Genomic DNA, 16578 nt, shown 5'->3' with positions numbered 1-16578 from the left:
GATAGGTCACTATGGTGGCTGAGAAAGAGAAGGAAGATCTATGATTATGTATTTGGGCTGTTATGATGTTTTTACGGTATCATTACTGTTTTGTTAACCCTAATGTGGGCTGGTATGTAATATAGTAATTCTAAAATGCATGCTTAGAATTATTTTGGGCTTGTGAACATGTTTCCTTAATCCATTAAACACTTTAAACTGCATTCTATGTACCACTTTCCTTTCATAAAATCCCCTATCCCTTTAAAGGAAAGTTTTTCTGTGCAAATGTGGATTTTCTGCTTAAAGGAGTTTCACTATATGACAGATTGGGTCCCATACAAGTAGATAAAATGAGACTGTTTATCACCCAGTCATCGGTGCCGTAATTGGCTGACCATCTAGATTAAGGGATGTTATATTAAACTTAACAGAAGTGACAAGGACTTGCCTTAATCCACTTGCCTCTTAATGTGAAGCTTAGTGGATTTACAACTGTTATCTCCAAGAAGATCATACTCTGTTGGTTTCTGATAGTAAAAGAGGTGAAATCTCACACCAATAATGTCTATCAGCAGCACGGAAGAGGAAGATGTCAAGGTAAGAGATGGGAAAAAATTCTATTACTATTTGATCAATGTTAAAGCAACTTTTTTATACTCTTTGTATTATATTGGTTGAGTGTTATCCAAACATGGGTTTACTTTCTGGCAATGTTTTCGGTCTTCTTAAGAAGAAGGGGCTTTTCACGCAATCATTTCAGAGAATCATCAAATTTGTGATCTGACCATCACCACTGTTTAGTTTGACTGTTCATGGTTGTTGATTCTTGTGATGGTATCAGCCAAGGGTTCACTAAGATCAGAGCCGGTGCCAGTATTGGGCATACCTGGGCAAGTGCTAGAGCTGCTAAGTGGGCCCACATAAGGCTGTACATAAGGAATCAATGGGGGTGAAGGTGGGTTGTATCTAATAATTCCATAGGGGGTGAGGGGGGCTTTGTATAAAGTAAACATGAGGGGCTGTTTGGGTTGATAAACCAGGGAATATTTTAGGGAACAGGAGACTGTTTTAGTTTCCGAATTTTTAATGCGACTACATGAGTTCACTGCAAAGTGGCCTACTGAGGCTCTGTCACCCAGGGGCCTACTGAAACTTGGAGCCGACCCTGACTAAGACGACCATCGTGTGAGGAACCTGTTCTAATTTGCCATTTGCTTCATTATGGGATTGGGTCATCCTGGGTTAAGCTCCCAGAATGCATGGGCCTCATATGAGCCACAGGAGATTATGGCATAAGCACAACTAACTTTTTATTAGTATATCATGTTTTCTGGTGATGCATGCATATAGTCGTGTAGGAATGCATGTTGTTCAGTTTCAATTATTCATAAAGCTCATATAGAAATTTTCTATGACAAAGGAAAATGTATTGATATTTTTGGTACAGGCGGTCCCCTACTTAAGGACACCCGACTTACAGACAACCCATAGTTACAGACAGATCCCTCTGACCTCTGGTGAAGCTTTATGAATGCTTTACTATAGTCCCAGATTGCAATAATCAGCTGTAAAGTGTCTGTAATGAAGTTTTATTGATAATCCTTGATCCCATTACAGCAAAAAACTCCAATTGTCACTGGGGCCAAAAATGTTTTGGTCTGGATCTACAATTATAAAATATACAGTTTCAACTTACACACAAATTCAACTTAAGAACAAACCTCCAGACCCTATCTTGTACTTAAGCCGGGGACTGCCTGTACTTCTAAGCCCATCTCCATTGCTATGACCTGGAACAGATTATGGATTTTGAGTAAACTCCAAACTTGTGTTGTAGGAGTTACATGTAGAAAAATTTTACCCACATGATAGCAGCTTATGGTGCCTCAAACAATATGTAGCCAGTACTATTCTGTTATATAAGGCTTGTTCTATAACTATTCTGTTATACAAGCCGGTTGTGAAGGCTTCAGAAAGCATGTGTAAATGCGCGAAACGGCCCGTCGCCTCGCTCCTCACTCTGTCTTGTTACCTCTGCCACAATAAAAAGAAGTTTGTCCTACACTACTCCGGTGAGTGTAGCATTTTTTTTCTTTTTTTCTGCTATTCTGTTATACAGTTCCTCCCATACCCTTGTCTGTTCATCCCCCCCCCCCCCCCCTCGGCCATGCTGCTCCACAGCTGCTATTTTGTTGAACAATCCTGCACCCCCCCCCCCCAAGCATCAATGAATGCAGGCACTGCGTGTGAGCACAGACATTTAACTGCTCTCTGTTAGGCCTTGGCTTGGTGTACGCTCCCATCCTGTACAATCCCAGCCAATTATTTATTGTGCATATGCCTTATGGATTAAAAAGTAAAAAATATTTTAAAAAGAGCAATCAACTGAAAATTTATCAAAAATCAAGGTTTATGTAAAGTTGAGGCACGTTAAAGAGATACTGGAATTTTTTTCTATATCTAGTGGCCATACAACCCCTTAATACCTTTTATTTCCCAGGAATAAACTATTGCAGAGAGTTTCCAAAATCTCTATATTGTTCTGTGTTTCTCTTACTCCTATGGAAATGTATCAATATATTGGCTGGTGTCCGTCTTCTATTTATAGAGAGTAACTCTCATGATGTACAGGCAGTCCCCGGGCTACATACAAGATAGGGTCCATAAGTTTGTTCTTAAGTTGAATTTGTATGCAAGTCAAAACTGTATATTTTATAATTGTAGTTCTAGACCTTTTTTTGTGCCCCAGTGACAATTGTTTAAAATGTTTTGCTATAATGAGACCAAAGATCATCAATAAAGTTTCATTACAGACACCTTACAGCTGATCATTGCTGTCTGGGACTGTAGGAAAGCATCAAGAGAGCTTCACCAGAGGTCACAGTGGGCAGAGGGGCCGGTCTTTAACTAAGGGTCGTCTGTAAGTCGGGTGCCCTTAAGTAGAGGACCATCTGTATAACATGTAGACTTCTTACAATATGATTTGTATACATTCTTATAAGTCACTGCCCCTTTAACACAGCATAGAAAATAAAACTGTGACAGAATTGTTCTGTTCTGAAAATGCCCAAAGCAAGTTACATCTCAAGAGTCCGGTCCTAAAAATAACATCCTTACCTCTGTCCTTATCCTACCCACTGAGCCCAGCATCTTCTGGGAAGATTATATAAACCTGCTCTATAAACAGTGAGCTGCTTTTACAAGTGTAGATGAAGCCGTACAGATATAATAATAATATTATATGCTGTATTTATGTTACTAGATGTCTCTGTAGCTAAATCTTATACAAGGCCAGAGTGAAGGAGATAAAGGAGAGACAATAATTAGTTGTTAGATGTTCCGCACATTATCTGAAGACAAAACTACAGTTTTATGTTTCTAAATTGTTTTAAATATAGAAACTAAACTAGTCACACAGACGTCAGAATTATGGCGCCATAAACATTATGTACATTTTGTACTTAGACATCCAGTAGACTTTGTCTTGAGGATGGATAGGAATTCTCCAAAGTTACATTTACTCTTCATTTACTGTACATTTAATCTACATAGAAATTTGAGTTACTTTCTGATAAAAGAGTAAAACTATTTTTTACTGATCGTGATTAACAACCTTATTATACTCCGGAGCTGCACTCGCTGTTCTGCTCTGTTTGCTCTAATTCAATACTAATTCTGCATTACATCTTTTATTGAAATGTAAAATATAAAACAATTATATATAACATAAACCAAACATTGATCACTCTCCTATTATATATAATATATACAAAATATTTACAATAACTCACAGGCTGATCCAGCCCCATTTACATCACATTTTTTTTTTAATAACGATTAAATAATTATATTGCACCTGTGATGATATTACATAAGTTCTACGTTTTATTCCTTTATTTTTTGTTATTGATTGTGGTCCACATCCTCTCATATATTACTTCACCAAATTGCATTTGCAGACACGCCAAGATGGAGACTTCAAGGACTCTGATAGATACTGTTTGCACTAGCTGGGCAACCAACCTCTGGAACAAAGAAATTAGTAGGCATACCTGTAAGAGATACACTGAGCAGTATGTGTTGGATAGTTGGGTGGGATTTATGTTGTAGTTTGGGAGCCTCTCTAGTATACGTGTACCTTGTGACAGGACTGGAGAGAGAGGGTTCATCACAACATCATATACCACAACCCCCTCCCAACCAATATTATAGCACAAACCAAACCCATCAACAACCGAAAATAACAAACCACACCCACAAATTACATCCCTTATTTTACCCCAGAGCTGTACTCATTATTTTGCTGGTGGAGTCAATGGGGGTTGTTTACTAAGGGTCGCGCTACTCACTTTTGTCGGACTTTTTCGGGGATGGCACAGCTTGGACTGTTATTTGTCTGTGCTGGCATTGTGTCACACGCGAACGGATTTTGGTGCAGCTGCGCTGGCTTCCATACGACACAAATTGGGGGCGTGCCATTGGACGATCCAACTGATTCGGACTGAGCGCGGGATTTAACTTTCAAATTGTGTCGCAAGACAATGCACTTACGTGCACCAGGAAGAAGATGGTGAACTCCATCGAACCTGAGCGGGGAAGCGACAGATGCAGGATATCGGGCGCACAATCGCAGTGAATCGCAGCTCAGTGCATTATCGTCAGACAATGCACTTTCGGTGAACTCCAGCGGACAGGTAATTAAATGTTCCCCACTGTGTACATACATGCCATTACTTATCCTGATGTAAAGATGCCACACAATTCTTCTACCAAATTTCAGCAGTGCGAATGCAGCTCTGGAGAGATCTACGATATGTATTAATGATATAGGAGTATATAGTAAGTATACTGAGTGATATAACAGGACCCGCAGCTTTTAAGCTATAAGCACTTTTATTTTATCGCTGCAGGAGTAGAATGTTTCACTATTTCTAAAATGCAAGCTGTCATTCAATGAATAGAAAACACAACTATTCCTCTTACCACTGCTGTGGTATCAGTATAGGTTAAAGCTACAAGCCTGGAGTTCAGGACTGTCGGGGTATATTAGTTCGGTTCAGAACTGTCCAGAGCACCCCTTTAAATGTCTGTGTGTTATTGTTATATAATGGTATTTTTCTTGCTTCTATGGAAGTTACATAACACTTGTTTTATTAGCTTCATGATGACTTCAAACACGTAGTAATCAATTTTTTAGCAGATAACCATCTGTGGTGACAACTGTGTTCACTCTGCCTCCTCCACTACATCTGCTTTAGGCTGTGAGCGGAGCGGAATTATTGATGAAGCAAATCCAAAGATGAAAATATTTTTAAAAGGCCAGAAAAAATGGTCTTGAAGGTTTCACCGACATATTAAAGAGTGTCCAAGTAAGCTCAAAATTGATGAGTACCAAACTTTGTGGTAGGCTGATCTTACCAGTTACATATCCAACAGCTTTAATTAAATCATTTTTGATTCTGTTCATCGCTGGTTCATGGGGTGTTAAGAGTAGATGGATACACATGGGACCTATGGGTGGATGGCATCCTACTGTGGTGGTCCCAATAGCTTGATTCACAGAAGGAACAGCTTAAATCCCCCTGTGGTAGCACTGTACTAACATGATCCCTTCCCCCTGCTTGTCCCAGGCTATCTAATCCTGATCATGATTATACAGGTACCTGCCACACAGTTATTATTTAGAAGTTGGAAGTGCCAAAGAGTGTTATAGAGAAAAGGATAATCACACTGTCCTCCCAGCAGGCAGAGATGGTACTAGCTGCCTATGTGAGGTTGTAAGGTACCACACTGTTTACAATGGGTTTTTTGGACCTAAGGAAAAAGGAATGAAAAATAGGTGTAGGTGTAAGGTGTAGTAGTCAACAAGTGAATTAAAACTATACAGTAGCAGGTTCTGCAAAGTAGGAAAGTAGGGATCCAGAGGGGGTGGGTCTGGGAGAATAAGTTAAATAACACGGAGCATGGTACCTGCCCCTTACTTCTGGCCCAGCAATGCAACAAATGCACACCCGCCACTGAAGCTACAGGGTCGTATATACAGAGGTAGCAGCCGTAGTAGCTGCTTTGGGACTTGCAGCGTCATTGGGTCAGGCCATAATTCGAATTTCTAATATCTACTTACGGCCATCTACTTCCCCCATGGGATAAGCTGCTACTGGGCTGCATGAAGTCAGATCTGTGGCCTCTGACACCCCTGGTGTATGCTGTGTATGTATATGTGTATATACTGTATGTGTGTGTGTTTATAAAATGCTTGTCTGTATATAATACTGTATGTATGTATGTTTAATGTGTGTTAATACTGTATATATGTTGTGTATATACTATATGTGAAATATTACATGTGTGTATTTGATGTGTATATACTGAATTTGTTTATAAATGTATATATGAGTGTAGAACTGTAGATGTTTGTATATAAGTATATAAATGTGTGTATGAGTTTATAAATGTATGTCTATAAACGTGTGTGTACTAATACTTATATTTTTTAAGAGGCTCCATTCATAAGTCTACAAGGTGGCCGAGCTTTTCCTAGTTATGTCCCTGTTTATGCTGTAAATGCTTGTGCTGAGGCATCATGGGATTGCTAACAGACAGCATGCAGCTCAGAGATAGAGAAAATGGCACTTTAGGGAAATTAGTATATCTTAAACTTTGCAATTCTAATATGTATATGGCAATGCAGGAGTGCTTCTTTCACAGCCTACAGTCCTGGCTTCTTTTTAAAGCCGAGGGTTCTCTATTTTTACCATATGCAGCTACAGATGTAACATGTAGCAGTGTTTTTATTTTGAGAATATACAATTTTCTGTCATAATGGGCCTGCTTTACTACACAAGTTATAACACTTCATGAATGGAGCTGATCTTAGCCCAGCCTTAGCTTAGTGACTAGAGTTCATACAACAAATACATATAAAACACACTCATTATTTTTTTTCACGATAAATGCTGATACAAAAGAGAGAAACGGTGACCCATTCCCCCCAGTTTGCTGGTCTATGCAAAAAAAAAAATAAATAATAAGTCACCCATGCACCAAGCGGAAAGGGTTATATAGATATTTCCTGACAAGTTCTTAGTGTGATGCTCACATACCAGCGCACTGTATGGTGTGAGATGGAGAAAACACTAAATACACTAGATACATTAATTCAGGGTTCCTTGGGCCCTCCAAATAAAATGATTATTTGGGGAAAATCCTCCATCAATCTCTAAATAGAGTGCTAGTTTCCTTCAACTTTAAGGCCAAGTACTATGCAGCTTCCAGCATCTGGGTATGCAGCAGAATAGTCTGCTTATTATAAAGTAGTCTATGCAGCCTGGAGCGGGTTAACAATGGGTCATGAATTTACAAGCTTTGAGTAGGACGTTGTATCCCAGAAACCTCTTTTCATGCGTTCCTGTGATTACTGTGTCATTAACTAGAAAATGCCTCGATGATCTGTGAAATTCATTCCCGACATGGGGAAAATCTTTACATTAAGATTCTCTGTACATGGGCACTATGCCGCTTGTGTCTGTGGCCAGGAAGGAATTCCTTCTACCTCCTAATCTTACAGTCTTATTTACTCAACTGATCCGCGGTGGATGTTACTTGTTAGCTGCAGACTAAATATAAGAGCAGCCGGGGTCATTTATCACATGCTGGAGGGTCCGTAGACCAAGCATGGGAATGGCACAATTTATCCTGGCAGCACCAACACCAAGGCTGGCATACACTATGGGATAATGCCCTGCAGAACCCACTGGATGAGGCTCTGAATTAGGCTCAGGGTAGTAATAAAACTACCCATGTAATATTATGAGAACATAACTTTGGTGACACTTGGAGTGATATTCTGTAACCTTGTCGCACTTAAGCATATGGGATTCGTAAAAAAATAAACATGTAGGTTACATTATCTTTGTGTCTCATATTCTTTTGATATCATGTTGTATGTTCTGTACATATGTGGTCAGTATTCTGTAGATTATATTAGATTATAATCCTGTAGAACTTGTGTAATGTTCAGCACTGAAGAATATTTTCCTCTTAATAGGAACTTAAAAGGTCCTCATTGCTAAGCTTTTAGTTAACGCTAGATGGCAATATTGTGATGAAAAACTTGGTGAGAGAAATGTAGGCAGAGAATGCATGTAAATATATCCGAAAACATCTATACAAGTAAAGTACTATGTAGTAGACTTATCACTATCCAATTCCATTGCATCTGCATGCACCAGGCATAGAAATTCTATTAAGTTAGCTATATTATGATATATAGCACTTACCGGTATATATTTGTACATAGAGGGCAGGATTATAGTAGTTATATTCTTGTACATACGAGGCAATATTATAGTAGTTATATTCTTGTACATAGGGGCAGTATTATAGTAGTTATATTCTTGTACATATGGGACAGTATTATAGTAGTTATATTCTTGTACATAGGGGCAGTATTATAGTAGTTTTATTCTTGTACATAGGGGAGAGTATTATAGTAGTTTTATTCTTGTACATAGGGGACAGTATTATAGTAGTTCTATTCTTGTACATAGGGGACAGTATTATAGTAGTTCTATTCTTGTACATAGGGGACAGTATTATAGTAGTTCTATTCTTGTACATGGGAGGCAGTATTATAGTAGTTATATTCTTGTACATAGGGGGCAGTATTATAGTAGTTATATTCTTGTACACAGGGGGTAGTATTATAGTAGTTATATTCTTGTACATAGGGGGGCAGTATTATAATAGTTATATTCTTGTACATAGTGGTAGTATTATAGCAGTTATATTCTTGTACATAGGAGGCAGTATTATAGCAGTTATATTCTTGTACATAGGGGCAGTATTATAGTAGTTATATTCTTGTACATAGGGGTAGTATTATAGTAGTTATATTCTTGTACATAGGGGGTAGTATAATAGTAGTTATATACTTGTACATAGGGGGCAGTATTATAGTAGTTATATTTGTTAGGATCAGTGGATCCTCTGGACCACCGCGGGAGATGTAACTAGCCAACACCCGGAACCAGAGCCTAGCGGCACCTGGTATTCACCAGAGCCCGCCGCAAAGGCGGGTTGGACTTGCTGCGGCAGGATACCACTAGGTCGTTCCCAGGTGTGACTAGCCCACGGTGGCAGCCGAGGTCGAGGTACCTTAGCGGATGACAATCTCGTAGTCAGGTCCAGGCACAGGGTCAGGGCAGGCGGCAGAGATGCAACGTCAGGTCCAAGTCCGGGGTCAGCAACAGGAGGTCCAGGCAGGTGGGAACGGGAACACAGGCACACGGAACACAGCAACACGGAGGAACTCAGGTAACACAGGACTCAGGAGCGGGAACACACAGGAATACACAGGAATACACGGGAACGCAGGAATACTCGCTTGGAAGCTTTCTCTAAGGCTATGGGGCACAAAGATCCGGCAAGGAACACAGGAAGAGGCAGGATTCTTAAAGGTGAGGTGTTCAGCCAGTGCACCAATTAGCGGTGCGCTGGCCCTTTAAATTTTCGGCCGGAGCCGTGCGCGCCCTAGGAGGTTATATTCTCCTACATATGGGACAATGTTACAGTACTTATACTCTTGTACATAGGAGCAGTATTATAGTACTTATATTCCTGTATATAGGGGGCAGTATAAAAGAAGTTATATTCTTGTACATAGGGGGCAGTATTATAGTAGATATATTTTTGTACATAGGGGCCATTATTATAGTATTTATATTCTTGTACATAGGGACAGTATTATAGTCGTTTTATTCTTGTACATAGGGGCAGTATTATAGTAGTTATTCTTGTACATAGGGACATTATTATAGTAGTTTTATTCTTGTGCATAGTGGGCAGTATTATAGTAGTTTTACACAGGGGGCAGTATTGTGGTAGTTATATTCTCATCCATAGCAGCAATATTATAGGGGTTATCTTCTAGAACATAAGTATGGACTTTACCCTGGTGCTTGTTGAGTTTGAGCAACTATGTGGTGGCCACTGACTTCCATGCTCTACAAAATATCCCTGTTCCTTGAGTACCGTCAGAAAAGTGAATTACAAATATTTGTCACTAGTGTGGGAGAGCTAGAAATGCCACCAAAAATAGGAAAATAGAACATGGGATGAGTTTATTTATTCATAGTTTATACGGTTGAAAAAAGACACTTGTCCATCAAGTTCAACAAAGGAAGGGAAGGGATTCGATGAGGAAGGGATTTAGGGGAAACAATTCTATATAACATAACCATCAATGTTATTTAGGTGTAAAAAGGCATTTAGACCCTTCTTGAAGCTCTCTACTGTCCCTGCTGTGACCAGCGCCTGAGGCAGGCTATTCCACAGATTGACAGTTCTCATAGTAAAAAAGCCCTGTCGCCTCTGGTGATTAAACCTTGATTTCTCCAGATGGAGACAGTGCCGCCTCGTCTTTTGATTTGCTTCAATCTGAAACAACTTACCACCATATTTTTTGTATGTACCATTCATATATTTAAATAAATTAATCATGTCCCCCTCGTAGTCGTCTCTTTTCCAGACTAAATAAATCCAGTTGTTTTAATCTTTCCTCATAACTGAGACCCTCCAAACCCCTTATCATGTTTGTGGCTCTACGTTGAACCCTCTCCCGCTCCAGGGCATCCTTTTTATGGACCGGTGCCCAGAACTGGACAGCATATTCCAGGTGTGGCAGAACCAATGCCTTGTACAGTGGTAATATTACATCCTTATCCCAAGAGTCCATACAACTTTTGATACATGACAAGATCCTACTAGCTTTAGAGGCAGCTGATTGACATTGCATGCTGTTATTCAATTTATGATCAACTAGTACCCACAGGTCCTTCTCAACAGATTTACTCCCCAAGAACATATTTTGCCTTTGGATTATTAGCCCCCAGGTGCATAACCTTACATTTATCTACATTAAACCTCATTTGCCAAGTGCATGGCCAAACATTCAGTTTGTCCAAGTCACCCTGCAGCCTATGAACATCCTCCATAGACTGTATTACACTACATAGCTTGTGTGTCATTTGCAAAAATAGACACAGTGCTATTAATTCCTACCTCTATATCATTAATAAATATATTAAATAGTAGTGGACCAAGCACAGAACCCTGGGGTACACCACTCATAACTGGTGACCATTCAGAGTAGGAATCATTGACCATAACTCTCTGGATACGATCCTTCAGCCAGTTCTCAATTGCAAATGATTTCTGCCAAACAAATAGCCCTAATTTTACCCATCAGGCATCTATGAGGTACAGTGTCAAATGCCTTTGCAAAGTCCAATAACACAATATCCACAGCTGCTCCTCCATCCAGGCATCTGCTCACCTCCTCATAGAAGCAGATCAGGTTAGTTTGACAACTTCTATTCTTAGTAAACCCATGCTGGATGTCATTTATTATACTATTTGATGTCACATACTCCAGTACATAGTCTTTTACTAACCCTTCCAATAATTTCCCCACAATGGAAGTTAAGCTTACAGGCCTGTAATTGCCTGGAAAAGTTCTAGAGCCCTTTTTATTTATTGGCACCACATTTGCCTTGCGCCAGTCACTTAGCACCACACCAGACATTACGAAATCCCTAAAGATTTTAGACAGCGGTACAGCAATAACAGATCAGCAGTACAGCCAGTCTAGTATATTACAGGATGCATGACCCGCACTGGCACCACCCACGCAAGAAGTTCTTTCTTCTATCGTATAAACCGAGCTTAGAAACCTATTAAGTATCTCTGCCTTCTCTTGGTCTCCAGTCACCGATGCCCCATTTCCATTATAAAGGGGTCCAACCTGTTCTGACCCATTTTTTTTTTGCATTGATATACTTAAAAAATTTCTTGGGATTTGTTTTGCTATCTTTAGCCACCTGTCTTTCATTTTGTATTTTGGCTGATTTGATTTCCTTTTTGAAGATTTTGGTAAATTTTTTGTAAGTATTGAAAGCCTCAGGTGACCCGTCAGATTTATATTTTTTAAAATGCCGTCTTGTTCTCATTAATTGCCCTTTTAACTGTAGCTGTAAGCCATGTGGGGTGTAATCTAGCCCGTCTATACTTGTTACCTATTGGAAAACTATAAAAACCCAGGATAGATTTTAATTTCTCCCATTTAACATTAGTATCATCGCTTGACAGAATCTGATCCCAGTCTATATCCTGTATTGCAGCCCTAAATTTTTTGGAAATTAGCCTTCTTAAAATTCAAAGTTTTTGATTTTCCCACCTGTTTCTGCTTTTTACAGTGTAAGAGGAAAATAATTATATTATGATCGCTGTTCCCGAGGGGTTCCCAGACACTGACATTTTGGATAATCTCCCCATTGTTCGAAAATCACAAGGTTCAACAATGATAAAATTTCTCCCCTTCACAGATGAACATATTGGATGAGCTCCTTACACTTGCAGTAGTGATGCTCAGGAATACTTAGGCTAGCTGGGTTTTAATGGTTGTACGAGATTAGATGAAAGGTCTCACTTTGTTTATGTCTATAGACTATGCCTAAAAAAGCACTAACTTGAATGGCTCAGCTGTAGCTCCAGACACAATCTATGGGCTAGAGTTGCACTGTTTCTTGAGTCCTATTTTACTAATCTTAACTGCATTATCATGATGGCTCAGTGATTTTGTAGCAAGCATAACAATCCTTGGTCTCTTTTTACATTACTGCTTGATACAGAGGTGAAGTCAAGGTTAAAATACTGAACTTCTCATTTGCCTTCACTTTTGCAGGGAGCTCCCAGCATGAGTCAAACATTCTCCTTCCAATATTTTCCTTCAGCTTATCAGTGATCAGACAATTGGGAATTCTCCACTGGCGTGCTGAGGGGAAAGCATACATTTTGTGAGATTGTAATTTTGATTGCATTTAGTTAATATATAGATTCAAATAATTAGATTTTCCTTAAAAAGGAAAAATCTATATGAGTTCCGCTGTATTATATAACTTAGTTTGCATATGTTTTCACGGCTGCATTCCATGTTCTGCCCACGGCATGTCCTGCTGATTGTATATTATTTGTCCCTGCAGTCATTTCTTTTCTTGGCTGAGGTACATGTAACCAAGACTTAACAGGTTCTACGAGATTCTTGTTACAAAATGGTCTTTAACCGACATAGTGGTTTGCATTTTAAAAAAATGGGTCTTAATTGCAAATATAAAAATGAGTCCCCAATAAAGGGCTAGTTTTGTGTCTCCACCCCCATCTGTTCCCATTCTATGACACTTAGGTCAATTTCTAATACTCTTTTGTGCACTGAAGACAGAGGTAGGAGGGATCACAAAAGATTACTGCCGCATGGAGTAGTCATAGCTCCCACTCCATGTCCCAGTAGCCTCCTTAAAAAATGTGCATATACATCAGATTTATTAAGATGTGGGCACAAAATATTTTCTTCCAAAAAGCATTAGGCTACACTACATTACAGTAACCTGCCACCGGATCTACCTTCGTAGGTAGATCCGTGATTGTAGGTTTCCTTTAAAATTCCCCCCTGCTAGAAGTTCTGCGATTGTATTCACTAATAGACTTCGGCTTCTTAGTAAATATGGGCACAAACGGCCCCAGTTCTGACCTGTAGACGAGATCAGTACTAGCAGAGTATTTTTCCAGTTTTCCAGCGAAGACTATAATAAATGGGGCCCACTCTTTGCCCCGATATGAGCTCACGTGTATACGAGCCGAAACGTCATCTTTTATGGATTAAAAACCACAGTTTTTTTCACCTGGAATTTTTTTGTGCTGCCTTTTCTTCATTTATTTTTTATATATATATATATATATATATATATATATATATATATATATATACATATATATATGTATATATATGGCCAAGCCAGGTCTTAAATGACATCTACCACCAGGTGTACCACCATTCTGGTGTGTGCCCACTCTTATGGGATCTTCTCTTCTTTAAATGAGTCTTCCCATAAATGTTATTGTTTGCACAATAAAAAGTTATCCAATTTCTGTAACTATTAGGCTACATTCACACTAACGTATGGAGGACGTATATACGGCCGACGTATATACGGCCGATATACGTCCTCCATAGACGGCAATGGGCGCACAGCGCCCTACGGAAGCGGTACGGTGCAGCACACGTGCCCCCATTGAATATAGTCCAGACAGGGAACAATCACTATATACAACTCCCCAGCAATAACTATATACAGCCTCCTCAGCAATAACTATATATAACTATAATAATAATGTATGGACTAAGGCAGTGATGGCTAACCTATGGCACTGGTGCCAGAGGTGGCACTCAGAGCCCTTTCTGTGGGCACTCAGGCCATCACCAGAGATGACTCCAGGTATCTTCCTGCAGTCCCAGACAGCCCAGGACTTGCTGTGCACAGAGCTATTTTAAAGTGACAGCTCTACCTGGGACTATTTTCTGTTTTATTGGTGTCCTCAGGGTGCTGGTATCAATGAAAACTGTGACAGAGCAGTGAGTATAAATCACAAATTAAATTTCTGTGTTGGCACTTTGCGATAAATAAGCGGGTCTTTGTTGTAGTTTGGGCACTCAGTCTCTAAAACGTTTGCCATCACTGGACTAAGGAGTCTAACATGTGCACGAGTCCAAGGGCTCGAATGAAACCCTGTGGAGCAATGAAAAGTCTTTTTATGTAAATACTATAGCATAAGAAGCTTAAAGGAGAGTGGATCCTGTGATAGTGAACACACACCAGTATGTCAGTAGGCATGGTTTACAATCCTTGATCTTGGTTGTAGATATGCTTTAAGATATGACAAGAGCCATACGTACCTCATGAATTCCCCACTGTTCCATTCTCATTATTTATAGTTTACAGACATATGGAACATTGACCCAATTATTAAATACAGAGATGGAGTGGGGGCATATTTGCTCCAGGCAGGGAGAGGGTAAATTGAGAGAATTAGATTTGTGTGTTACAACGCTTCCTTCTGACAGAAGTAGGATAAAGGTTGGGACTTAGAGACTTGTCCTGGCTCAGTGATTATGGATTAGGCTGATCAGCTACGTCTATGAGATTAATTTACTTACTACACCCTTCTCCTGTTTGGAAACAATGTGCTGGATCTGCAGAGCAAATCAGTTTTATTTTTCTGACAAGAATCAAGAAAAATCGAATTTATTTTAATAGATCCTCAAAGAATAAAATTCAATTTATCATGACTGCACATGTCTGTAGTCCAAGAGTCAATCAACATGAGTTTGCGGTCATTCCTCCATGGATATACAGTGACGATCCAATTTTAAATGCATCTTAAGATCTCCAATTATTATTGTTCATAAACTGTATGACCATGAAAGTACTCTGGGGACTGACTACTGAAACGGATGAACCTTTACAGAGAAAACAAATGTGTTTCAGGGCCTTGATGAGCCACCACATGATATATTGGTGAACACTTGTTCTGTACAATGTGCAGCCTTCACTTTATGCCAGGGATCCATTTATTTAATAAGGACCTCTTTTCCCTTAGGTTGTGATAAGGCAATAAAGTATATCTATCCCTTTATATGTAGAGACATGGACATTAGCACTTGCTTAAAAACAAATGTAAGAACAACAGAAGTGTTTTAACCCTAAACTCCGTTATCTTTCAATGTTTATTGCTAAAACTTTACGTGAGATAATTCTGAGGTTCTTTTGGGCAATTCAGAGAAAATTGATCCCCAGGTTCATTGAGCACATCAGATGAGATGATTCTAAGGTTCTTTGCACATCAGAAGAGATGGTTATGAGGTTCTTTGGGTACATTAGATAAAATGATCCAGAGGTTCCTTGGGCCCATGAGATGATCCTGAGGTTCCTTGGGCACATCAGCTGAGATGATTCTGAGGTTCTTTTCACATGAGATGATCCAGATGTTCTTTGGGTACACCGTAGTAGATTATCCTGAGGTTCGTTGGACACATCAGGTGAGATGTATCTGAGAGTCTTTCAGCACATCAGATGAGATAACCCTTATGTTTCTTGGGTGCTACAGTGGAGTGGATCTTTGGGTTCCTTGGGTGCTGCAGTGGATTGGATCTTCGGGTTCCTTGGACGCATCATAGGAGATAATCCTAAAATTCATTAGACACATGATATAATTTGAGTGGCAAACTCTCCATCTACACAAGGCTACAATTCTGCTGTGACCTTTTCATATATTGTGCAAGCAGCACATATACATTTCTCATGTGAATCACCCCATGAGAAATGGTGACAAGCCCCAAAGATGCCTCCATATAGGGTAGTTTTAGGGTAGAGACCATTATTATGTTAGAGTCTTGTCTATGAGAACACTAATGGTGCAATACTGGGCCAGATGACCCTGGTAGGAATACCATATAATTGGAGGAATCAGCCCTGGATGTCCCCAGTGTTGTCACCTTACTTTATGGTCACTTGTAGAACATAAGGGCTGGTTAACCTTGCTATGTAAAACCTTGTTATGTTTTGGAAAATTCTAATGAAACCATTGTAATTCAAGACACTGCTATACTGTGGTCAGAAGGCACATTCTGGTTACCCCTGCAGATTTAATGAGGAAAGCATAGTCTGCTCAGGGCAAAGCATGGTCAGTACAGCGACATTAACA

At 39.6% G+C, this 16578-nt stretch overlaps 1 protein-coding gene and 1 long non-coding RNA gene across 2 annotated transcripts in view; one reads left to right on the top strand and one right to left on the bottom strand.

Moving 5' to 3' along the window:
* The window catches only part of PLEKHG5 (pleckstrin homology and RhoGEF domain containing G5), a 173055-nt gene that overhangs the window by 2963 nt on the left and 153514 nt on the right, over nt 1–16578 (top strand). The gene's annotated exons all lie outside the window — the stretch shown is intronic.
* The window catches only part of LOC140135143 (uncharacterized), a 29663-nt gene continuing 28244 nt past the window's right edge, over nt 15160–16578 (bottom strand). Inside the window, exon 3 of the long non-coding RNA XR_011856476.1 lies at nt 15160–16060. This is a non-coding gene — a long non-coding RNA (uncharacterized lncRNA). The remainder of the gene's footprint in view (nt 16061–16578) is intronic.

The sequence above is a fragment of the Engystomops pustulosus genome, chromosome 6, assembly GCF_040894005.1.
Source record: "Engystomops pustulosus chromosome 6, aEngPut4.maternal, whole genome shotgun sequence".
NCBI lineage: Eukaryota > Metazoa > Chordata > Amphibia > Anura > Leptodactylidae > Engystomops > Engystomops pustulosus.
Note: the sequence above shows the minus strand (reverse complement) of the source record. Positions and strands in the feature narration are given on the sequence as shown.